The sequence below is a fragment of the Myotis brandtii genome, unplaced genomic scaffold, assembly GCF_000412655.1.
Source record: "Myotis brandtii unplaced genomic scaffold, ASM41265v1 scaffold4, whole genome shotgun sequence".
Classification (NCBI taxonomy): domain Eukaryota; kingdom Metazoa; phylum Chordata; class Mammalia; order Chiroptera; family Vespertilionidae; genus Myotis; species Myotis brandtii.
The window spans coordinates 487,527-499,559 of NW_005365371.1; the positions used below are offsets into that span (position 1 = coordinate 487,527).

Genomic DNA, 12,033 nt, shown 5'->3' on the forward strand with positions numbered 1-12,033 from the left:
ATTGTGCATTAATTCCAGGTGGTGATGATTGACCATAACTGCAAATAGCAGGACACATTCTTTCGGACCCTGAGGACTACCTGGATAATGGAATAATAATGATAACTAGGACGTGTGAAGCCACCTTCTCACTGTGAAAGGGAATGCCAAACAGAAGTAGTTAGTATTCATCGAAGCAGCATGTGAGAAATCAGGTAAAAGAAAAGTACTTAGTAAAGACACAGAAACAGTGACAAGTCCTTTAACACTTACTTTTGTGGCACAATAAAATAAAAATGTGGGCTAGTTTAAAATTCATAGCTTATCTAAAGGAGCTCCCTGGGACGTACTGCCTACATATAAAATTACTTTGAAGAGAGAAAGAGGCACTGCATTATATAATGGAAGGTATTCAAAGTTCCATTGTGCTTGAACACACATCGATATGTAAAAATTCTTTTAATTAGAGATAATTAACATAATAGGCTACTATATTTAAAATAAATTACATTCTAATTATTTTAAATTATACAAAATGAAGGGAACTTAACTATAAAATTTTAACATGAGCGATATCAAGACATAATAATACCTTATTTAAATGAATATTTTAAAACTACCTTTTCACCCCACTTGCCCTTCTGTCCAGGGTGGGGGGAACGTTACGAATATACAGACCCTGATTTAGCAGGTACAGAAGAAATTTACTGGAGTTGTTTCTCTATGACAAAGTTATAAACATAAATGTATCATTGAAATAAAATTTGAAAGTCACGAATCTCCTGAAATATAAATTTATATTCATATGTCTATAAATAGAGATAGCTACATACTTAATATATGACAGGTATGACTATATTTCTCTATTAATAATTAATTTAAAAGGAAATAAAACTAGGAAGTCCCACCTATGAAGAGATGTTTAACTTCAGGGTAATAAATTTGAAATGCAGACTAAAACATTTATTTTTTCACTTAAATTAACAAAGTATTTTTTTTTAAATGATGGTACTCAAAGCATCATCATAATCATCAATCAGCATTTTAAAGCGGAATTTTAATTTAATTTGAAATAGCATTCAAATCTGACAATATATTATTGAGAGGCACACACAAAATTATAACTTTATTGATTTTTTTACCGAGAGGAAGGGAGAGGGACAGAGAGTTAGATACATCGATGAGAGAGAAACATCGATCAGGTGCCTCCTGCACACCCCCTACTGGGGATATGCCCGCAACCAAGGTACATGCCCTTGACTGGAATCGAACCTGGGACCCTTTACTCCCTAGGCCGACGCTCTATCCACTGAGCCAAACCAGTCTATAACTTTAAATTTAGTAATTCCAATACTAGGAATGTGTCCTAAGGAAATAACAGCAAGCATGGAAATAGCTACAAGCAAGAAAATATTCATTTATGCATTACTCATAACAGGGGGGGGGGGAAGAAGGTGAGAGAGGTCCCTGAAAAAATGCCAAATATCTAATAAAAATAGTTTTGTAAATTATAGTACACTCATTTGATATATTCTGTAGCTGGTAAAAATGATAGTTATGAAAAATAGGGAGAAACATGGAAGAAATCTTATGGTGGGTTAACTTTTAACAGCTGAATGCAAATTTATATGCTCTGTATGATTGCAACTCTTCAAAATGTGCTAAAAATTGTACCAGAAGAAAATACATTAAAATAATAGTAATGGGCTATTAGGGTGATGAGAGTATGAGTGCTTTTGATTCTTTTTTCTACTTTCTACATTTTTGTAATGTGATTATATAACTTTAAAAATGAACATGTATTAAATTTTTGGATAGGAGATTTGCTAGTTTAGATTTTTTTCTTTCCCAGAAGCTTCTGGCATCTCATTATGTCTCTGAAGGCTTGATAACCAGATAGCACAAACCTTAAAGTAAAATGTTGGGGAAAGTGTTTAAATAAATTACAGGTGAAAATGCTCCTGATGAAATATGATGTGAAAAAATCAGGATAAAACATGTTTTATCTAATATAATTCTGTTTTTAAACATATTTTTATTAAAAATAAGGCTTGACCTTCATACATATGACATCAAAAGCACAAGTAACAAGAGAAAAAGAAATAAATGGGACTTCATCAAAATGAAAATCTTTTGTTCTTCAAGAGACACCATCAAGGAAGTAAAAGAACAACCCACAGAATGAGGGGAAATAAATGCACATCAGAAATCTAAGTGATTTGTTTCCTGAATATATAAGCAACGCATAACTCAACAGTAAAAAGACAATCTGATTTTTTAAATGGACAAAGGATTTAGATAGACATTTCTCCAAAACCAGATATGCAAATGGCAAACAAGCACAAGAAAAGATGCTCAACATCACTAGTCATTAGGGAAATGCAATTCAAAACCACAGTGCAATACCACCTTTGATTACAGGTTGGCTATCATCAAAGACAGACAACAGCTAGTGTTGGTGAGGATGTGGAGCACTCAGACCCTCATTCATTGTGGTGGAAATGTAACATGATGAATCTGCTTTGGAAAACAGTTTGAAAGTTCCTAAAAAAGTTAAACATAGAGTTGCCATATAAGTCAATAATTCCACTCCTAAGAGAAATGAAAATATACAGCAACACACAAACTTATACATGAGCCCTGGCTGTTGTGGCTCAGTTGGTTGAGCATCATCCCATGAACTGAAGAGTCTCTCTCCCACATTCATGTTTCTCTCTCTTTCTCCCCCCCTCTCTCTCTCTTAAAAAAAATCAATACAAAATTTTAAAAAATCATATATATGAACATTCAAAGCAGTATTATACATAATACCAACAAGTGGAAACAGATGAATAAATAAACAAAAGTGGTATATACATATTGTGAAATAATATTCAATAAAGTTCTGACACATGCTACAACATGAATGAACTTTGAAAACATCATGTTAAGTGAAAGAAGCCAGTCACGAATGACACATCTTGTATGATTCTCTTTGTATTAATGACCACAATTGTCAAATCTATAGGGGCAGAAAGTAGATTAGTTGTTGCCCGGAGAATGTAGGAAGATGGAGGAATGCACATGGACCTTCCTTTTGGAATGATGAAACTATTCCAGAATTAGATGGTAATGTGATCGCACAACTCTACAAATACCACAAGCTGCTGGATCCATATGCTTTAAATGGGTGAATTATATGGTATGTGGATTATATTTCAATAATGCAGTTTAGAAAAAGACACCTCTATTTTGACCCAATGGTATGAGAAAAAGGCTTGAAGAAAATACAGCAATAAATTAATAATGATTACCTCTCAATACTAGAATGACAAGAGATTTTCACTTTCTTCCTATTTTTTGGTGTTAACCAGTATTCATGATGGACATTATCTAATAAAGTGTATTAATAATTACTGTGATATATCATCCGAGGGCCAGTGAGACAGAGCTGCTAAGGGCTTAAGTGAGAGCTCTGTTGCTGACAGACCTGAGTCAAGGTCTTTGCTCCAGGATGCTATTAACCTGTGTGACCTTAGGCAAGTCACCTGACCTCTCTGTGCTTTAGTTTCTTCTTCTGCACAACAGACCTCATGATGATTCTCCATTCTGGGTTGTTTTGAACCTTAACGTAGAAAGTGTATTAAGTGCAGAGCACAGTGCATGGTGCGTGGCAAACTCAATAAATGCAAGTTAGTGATAGGAGCCCTAATAGTGGCATTAGTGCTTGTGGCAGTAGCAATGAGGAATCCACGGTGCCAAAAGAGGTTAAGAGCTGCCATTCTCACTTAGAAGGTCCTCTCTCTGCAGGTTGGTCAGTTGCTATAAATGAGGATAAGGAAGATACCTCCCCAACTCACAGGGCTTTTGCAGAAAATGTTGAGAGGAGATTTTTGCTGCTGTTGCTGTTTTCTGGGCATTTTGAATTCCTAATACTGGTTATTTTTTTTCCTCTGAGCTTTGTAGAGGCCAGAGCGAGGCCAGGCAATGGTAGATTTTTTTTTCAATTTTGCTACTATGTACAATTAATTTTTGCCTTTTCTTTCTTCTTTTTAAAATTGACATCCAAATAAAATAATTGGATTTTGATTTTTTTTCAATTAAATGAAATTACATTGGGTTAAAAAAAATCACATTTTGAGAGATATAGAGTAATGAACCTTAATGGAATATGAGGTTTATCCATCACTATCAGATCTGTCTCATCAGGAACATCATTCATTCTGCAAACAACTTCACTGAGTTTTTGCACAAGGGAAAAATTAGGCTGGACTTTTGCTCTTTTACATTTAGATTTGCTGTCAAGATCAATCTGAAGATCAGGATTAGTTATCTTACCAGTGTGCATTTTGTGTCTATAAATCTCATAGTATTGATTATTGTCACAGCATCAAAAGGTAGCAACTTTTGATTTCTTCAATCATTTTTCTGATACCAATTATTTGGTGTGTTCCTCATTCTGTTTGCTCTTCTTGGGCACTGGGAAAGACTACATTTCCCAGCCTCCTCGCTGTTATCTTGTAGGCTCCACGGCTGGCTTCTACCCACTGAAATGAGGGGAAGCCAGGTAAGCCACCTTCCTAAAACGTCCTGCTTGATTCTCCAGCTCCCTCCTCCCTTGGATGCTCTGTGTTGTCTTTGGAGAGTTGCCGCTGAGGAAGCAAGGCACCAGACTGTGAAATGAGTGATAAGTAAGCCTTTATTATGTCAAGCTTGTCCTATCTTGTCTAAACAAACTGTATTTTACAAAAAATTTCTGAATTCTCCCATAAGAGGGTTGATGTCACATCACGTTAATTTTGGTATATATAGTCTGCTTCCAGTAATGTAACTAGGATCCAATGTTTATGCAGTCTGTGTCCTCATGTGTAGCATCACATGGATATTTGCCTTAAATTTTTTTCACCCCAGGCCAGGGATGTGACATCTTTCACCAGAGCTTGCTTTTCACCCTGGGGCTTCTCTGCAAACTGAATGCCTTGGTTCTTCATGTGTAGCCAAATGCAACAGTTCAAAAGAGATCAGTGCATAAAGGATGCACCTCCAATAAACATGTTAAGAGAGTCTTTTCCCCCTTTTGGGAAAGAAATTGTTAAGTAACCAAATTACTAATGCATTAGGGCAAATAAGCTCATGAGGTGAGAAACTATCATACTGTGTCTTTTGCCAAGAATCCAGAAGTTCCTGGCATCTTACAACCTATCACATTTATATTACAAAATCCTCTTCCCTCTCTAATTTATAAGCACCTTAAGGACAAGGAACCAGGTTTATGTTGTTATTGTTTAATCTCAAGTGTTGAGAATGGGGTTAATCTTACTCCTAGGTTCATAGTAAATTATCATTATCAGTCCATATAGGGCCGGTTTCTGATTTTATGTCATTTTACTTTATTTTTACCCATTCATCTTCACTCTCCACCAATGTATCTGATATATATTGTTAACTATACATGTATCCTTATGAAATATATGTTGGAGTTGTGTGTGTGTGTGTGTGTGTGTGTGTGTGTGTATAAAATATTTGCTTCTTTTCCATGATCATTAAATGACATTGTACAAAATCTGATGCAAAAGTCTGGGCTACTTTCTCAAATATTAAATAGATCACTTCCTCACAGACTTTCACATAACGTGCTGATAATTAGACTATGTAACTTTATTACATTGATATGGTTTTCAATGTCCTTTCAAATGTGCTTAATTCTTTTAAAATCATGAACCCTTCTGACACTTAGCTCATAAATAATTAAATCCAATTAACACTCCAGACTGAACCAACTTATTTCAAGTTCTAGTTCTCAGCATAGGAGGCCTTGGTTCACTACTTTTCAAATAATATCACTATTGCATTCCATCTTCTCTTCAATTCATTTGAATAGTAAAATATAGGTGACGAAAGAGGACAAGTTTATATCGAGAGTTTATATTAAAATATGAAATTTTATTTATTTGAAAATAACTACAAATCCAGAAAAAATACAATAAACTACATGCCTCCAAATTTCTTCTTTAAATAATAATTTCAGATATTTAAAAGGCATTGAAATAATATAAGGAGCATCACTGTCTATTCCTCAACTTAAGACCTTATAATACAGTTGAAGGCATTTCTCTGATTTCATTCCCCTCCATTCTTCCACCCCCAAATCACCATTAACCTGAATTTTGTATTTATCACTTTTATGGAAATTTACGCGTTTACTACTCACACATGCATCCAAAACAATAGTGTTGTTTTGCATGTTATATACTTTACATACATAATATCATACTCTTAGTATCCTTTTGTAACTTACCTTTTTAATTTAATTTTTTTGGAGATTTCTTTTGGTGTTAATGTGTGTGGCTCTAATTCATTCGCATTCTGCTGCTGATTAGTGGAATGTGAATGAATCCGTTTTGTTGTGTGACTAAACTTTATTTTTATTCTGACAAACAATGCTGACTGTGAACATTCCTGAGCACATCCTCTTCTGTACGCCTAAGGGAAGTGTAGCTGCAGGTGCTCCCTCCCTGGCCTTCCTTGCATATCCTGCTTCAGCTCACCTTCCCATCTCTTGTTGCCACCTGGGCAAGCACTCTGAGGAGGACACGCTCTCTGCTTGACCTTGAGGCTGAGTGTGTGAAAGGGGTGCTCCCTCTGGTGCCCCCTGGCTTCCGCCGTTCCTCTGATGTGCGCTGTCTAACTCTGGCACCCAGGCTCTTACCCCCACGCCCTCTGGACTAGCAGTTAGCAGCCCCTGTGTGTGAGTCCTCTGGAACACTGGACTATATCAGCCTGTGGGCGTTGTAGCCATCTCAGCTCTGACCTCTTCACATCCACGGTCTCTCTTCTCTCACTGCACCCTAACTTCACATCCCATTTACCCCCTTTACCTGTCAGGCCTTTTCTCTGCCACCACTCTGACATTGCTCCTCTACCTTGACTTACCTTTTCCCATTCCTACCAATGCCCTTACTTCCTTTGCCTCAAATTCTCCTTGCCACTGGGCTCACCAGGATCTTCTTTACAACTAGACCACTTCCCCCAATTTTCTTCTTTTCCCCCGACTCAATCAATACAGGCATCTGTCACCAGAGCTCCTCTTGCCATCAGTCCCAATCACTCTCTTTCTTTCCTTTCTACTGGGTTTACAGTTACATCACCCTTTTCATTACTAATATTATTCATTTGTGCTTTTTCTTGCTCTTTGATCAGGACTGCAAGAGGTTTGCTATTTTTTTATTAACCTTTCAAAGAATGTGTTTTGGTTTTGATAATCATCGTTTGTTTTTATTCTCATAATTTCTGGTTTTATCTTCACTATTTTTCTTCTATTTTTTAGTTCATTCTATTACTCATTTTTTTTTAACTTCTTGGATAAAACACTTTGCTCATTAATTTACCACCTTTCTTGTTTTCTGTTTTCTAACATAAGCAGTCATAAGGATATAGTTATTTTTCTGGTTCTATTGGACTGTATCACTCAAGTTTTCATATGTAGTACATAGTTTCATTGTACAATATTTTTTATTTTTTAAATGGTCATTGTACAATTTTAATGGTCATAATTTCCATTGTAATTTTTTCTTTAACCCATGGATTATTTATAAGGATGCCTTGTTATTTCAAAACATATGAGAATAGCTATAATTGTATTATTATTACTAATTTTATTTTTTAAAACATGGGCAATCATGTAGTCTAAATTATATCATTGTCATTTGTCACAAAGTTCACAATTCAATTTTAGTAAATACTTACATCTGTTCTTCAGTTTTTCCTCCAAAAGAGTTCTTGGTTGCCCGAAATGAGAAAATATTTCAAAATAGAATATGTATAATTGAATGATCTGAGGTTTCAGCTTTGGCTCATCCTCCCCATGTCTTTCCAACCATTTTGTATACTAATGAAGAGTATTGGAGCACACCCTTAGCTTGCTTTGTGATTCAGTTCACCAACTGCAAACAGATTACAGACAAATAAAAGTTTTCAAATTAGCATTTCCTCTCTGGCACTTGCAGGTATCAGTGACATTTGTCTTTGGATAGAGGTTATGGAGATTTGTGATTGTGCTGAAGAATATAGGTTCAGAATCAGTACTTATTATTGCTGGTGTTAAAGTATGACAAGTAATATCCTGGTGAATTTATATATTCCCAGTATTTAAACCCTGAGCTAAGCTGGAATCTGAAGACAAGGTCAGGAAAGTCACTCTGTAAAATGGAATCTAAAAAGATTTAATATACAAGGGAAGGGAGTTTTTCAACATACCCTATTTTGTGGTTTTGAGTGCTCTTTTCTATGAGCCCAAGATGTTACAGCCCTAATTCATATAGACTACAAAGTTAATCTAGTAGTAGTAATCCATCACTATCTATATTAGTCAGGGTTGTACAGAGATACAGAACCAATAGGATGTGTGTGTGGAGAGAGGGAGAGAAAAAGGGAGAGGGAGATTTTATGTAAAAGAGGGAGATTTTATGTAATTGGCTCATGGGATGATAGAGGCTGGCAAGTCCAAAATCTGCTGGGTGGGCCAGCAGGCTGGAGACCCAGCAAAGAGCCAGTGCTGCAGTTCAGTTTGAGTCTGGAGGCTACCTTCTGGCAGAATTCCTTTTTGCTCAGGGGAGTTCAGTTTTTTTCTATTTAGACCTTCTACTGATTGGACAGGCCCACCCACATTATGGAGGACGATCTGCTTTTCTCAGAGTCAACAGATTTAAATGTAAATCTCATCCAGAAACATATACAATAATGTTTGATCAACCAGGAAACACTGTGGCCCAGCCAACTTAACCCATAACGTTAACCATCACACTGCCCAAGTTGGACAGGGGCTGCATTGGGCAGCTGCTAGTATTTTTGTCCCTGGAAGACAAGGTGCCCCCCAAAAAGTGGCTTGACTTTTAGTCAAAATTGTTTTTTCTTCTTAGTTTTGTGACCTTGAGCGGTTTAGTTAACCTCGTAGAGCTTCAGATTCTTTTATCTATACTCATAAAAGGGTAATATGCTAATTAGACCGGATCGACTGGACATCTTCCGGAAATCCGATGTCCTTCTGGATGAAGCCTGGGCCCAGCCTGGGGGACACCACCTTGGAGGCAGGGAAGCCGCCCGAGGTCCCAGGTGCCTGCTCGGACGAAGCCAGCCTGGGTCCTGGGTGCCTGCGGCTGGACAGAGGGAGGGAAGCCTGGGTTCCAGGTGCAGGGGCCAAGGCAGAGGCCATTAGGGGCGATCATGCAGGCAGGCAGGCGAGCGGTTAGGAGCCAGTGGTCCGGGATTGCAAGAGGGATGTCCTGGATTGCATGACCTTGCAGCTCCATGCACATGGCCTCTGACCAACTCACTCTTTGTGTTTTTTAGGTCAAATTCAAAGAATCCAACTGGTTGCTGGCCAGCTCCTTTGGTCAGATGGTTAGGGGCAATGAGGCAGGCAGGCAAGCGGTTAGGAGCCAGTGGTCCCAGATTGCGAAAGGGATGTTCCCGATTGCAAGAGGGTGCAGGCTGGGCTGAGGGATCCCGCCCCCCCCCCCGCCCCCATGCATGAATTTCATGCACTGGGCCTCTAGTAACTAAATAATAGGATTAGGATTATGAGAATTAAATTATAAAATCCAATATAACATCAAATGGTCCCTTTGTAGGTTCTCAAAAATTGTGCATTCTCCAACTGCTGCCTCAGCCTGATTCAAACTTCTCATGCAATGACCCAACACTTCGAACACAAAGTCACGTTCTGATTATTATTCCATTTGCCATGTATGTGCATATCATACTTCTTGTTGTAAAGGATCATCTCATTGTTCATGAATACCTTAAGTACTATCATTATTACTAGAGGCCTGGTGCACAAAATTCTTGCACAAGGGGAGTGTGTCCCTCAGACCAGCCTGCACCCTCTCCAATCTGGGACCCCTTGAGGGATGTCCAACTGCCCGTTTAGGTCCGATCCCACCGGGCAGTCGGACATCCCTCTCACAATCCAGTACTGCTGGCTCCCAACCGCTCCCCTGACTGCCAGCCTGATTACCCCCTAACCACTCCCCTGCCAGCTGGATCGATGCCTAACTGCTCCCCTGCCGGCCCAATTGCCCCTAACTGCTCTCTCTTGCCAGCCTGGTCACCCCTAACTGTCCTCCCCTGCAGGCCTGGTTGCCCCCAACTGCCTTCCCCTGCTGGCCCGGTCACCCCTAACTTCCCTCCCTTGCCAGCCCAGTCACCCCTAACTGCTCTCCCCTGTTGGCCTGGTCACCCTTAACTGTCCTCCCCTGCAGGCCTGATTGCCCCCAACTGCCCTCCCTTTCAGGCCTGGTCCCTCCCAACTGCCCTCCCCTGCTGGTCTGATCACCCACAACTGGCCTCCCTTGCTTACCATCTTGTGTCCACATGGGGGCGGCCATCTTGTGTGTTGGAGTGATGGTCAATTTGCATATTACACTTTTATTAGATAGGATTCTTACAATTCAGTGTCAGAGTCAGAAGTTGTTGCTAAAAAAAGAAATCCACTCTAGGAAACTCATCAAAAGAGGGTTTCTTATCAAGACTGAGGAGAACCTCACAGAGATTTAATTGTAGGAGATAGCTTATCACCTTTGGATGCCATAAAATGAGTTATTTGCCTCCACTTGTCTCTGGTATACATAGTTTTGTTCACTTCTATTGGGCTCTCTTTGCTATGTTCTAAACATCTACTCCCCTGTAATTTTGGCCACGTGTGGCACTTCATGGACTCTCTGGTTTACCCTCTACATGACCTTGCAGCTCCATGCACATGACCTCTGATCAACTCACTCTGTGTTTTTTAGGTCAAATTCAAAGAATCCAACTGGTTGCTGGCCAGCTCCTTTGGTCAAATGGTCCAATCAGCTGTGGCTAAGTGGGAATTGATCATGTAATTTGATAAACTAATCCTTGCAGGAATCTGAGTCAAAAATTTAAACTGAAAGGGTCAGTTGGGTGCGCCCAGAAAAGTAACCTACAACTTAGTTGCTAATATGGTTGTGTAGCTGGTCAGTCAATGCACCTCAAAGTGCAGTGCTTGCCCTCCGCTCCTGCATCCCCAGCCCACTGTTTGCCTTTAATCACAGCTAGCCTCCAGACTTTCATAGGCTGGTTTCTCCCAAGTGAGAGAAGACAAGTTTTCGGAGGCTTAGTCCCATAAAATAATAATTATAATACTTAAGGTACAGAGCTTTTAGAAAAACTAATTGAGATGAGTGCAAAGTAATTAGCACATAACAAGTAAATGGTAATAGTTATTTTTAATCATTTTTATCAGTGCTAACAGCAACATGTCCGCCAGGAAGTGGTTAAAGAGGAGGTATTTCTACCACAAAGTCAACTCCTTATTTCTGAAATAGGCTTTTCTCTCCACTCCATTTTATTCTACAAGGTCACTGCCATATGGGGTGGCAAAAAAATGATGGATGTATTTATAGCAGTTAGGGAAACTCTATTTTGGATTTGGAGAACTTCCCCCACCTAAAACCTTCTCCGATAATAAAAATTTAAAGTCCTTTCCTTGCAGCTTACCTTCCCCATCCCCCACCCCCAAACCACAGCAGTAATGTCACATTGAGGTTTCTCTCTCTGAGCAAGCACTGCTGTACTAAAACATATTTCTTACTAAATTTTGACTGAAGAGAAAATTATTTCTAAGTCATGCTTTCTCTTTAGCCGAGAAGAATACAGTAATTAAAACATTATTTGTAAACAGGAACAAGGAATAATTTATAGCTGATGTATGATCATTTTATTCTTTCATGACTTACATTTTTATGTGTTTGGATAAAACCTATGAATACTAACTAGCTCTTTATATTCCAGTAAATGAGACTGGTTGGGAGTGAATTGGAGAAGGAAAGTGTGGGGCACATAATTGAAAAATAAGATGGAACGATGGATTTGAGATGTATGCCTGCCACTGAATCATTTTGTGACTCTAACCAAGTACAACACTTCGTGCTCTGATTCTCCACCTGGAAGATTATGATAATATGACTGCCTGGAAAGTATGGCAAACATTCTAAACAGGAGTCTGGGAAATTAGAATCCTTGTTAAACCTGCAACATTTTATCCTTGGTTAATAG

The 12,033-nt window shown here is 38.7% G+C and overlaps 1 protein-coding gene across 1 annotated transcript in view; it reads left to right on the forward strand.

Moving 5' to 3' along the window:
• Nucleotides 1-6,284: 6,284 nt before the first annotated feature.
• Nucleotides 6,285-12,033, forward strand: part of SEC22A (SEC22 homolog A, vesicle trafficking protein) — a 60,888-nt gene continuing 55,139 nt past the window's right edge. The window contains exon 1 of the mRNA XM_014545247.1: nt 6,285-6,290. The gene's annotated coding sequence lies outside the window, so the exon portion shown is untranslated. The remainder of the gene's footprint in view (nt 6,291-12,033) is intronic.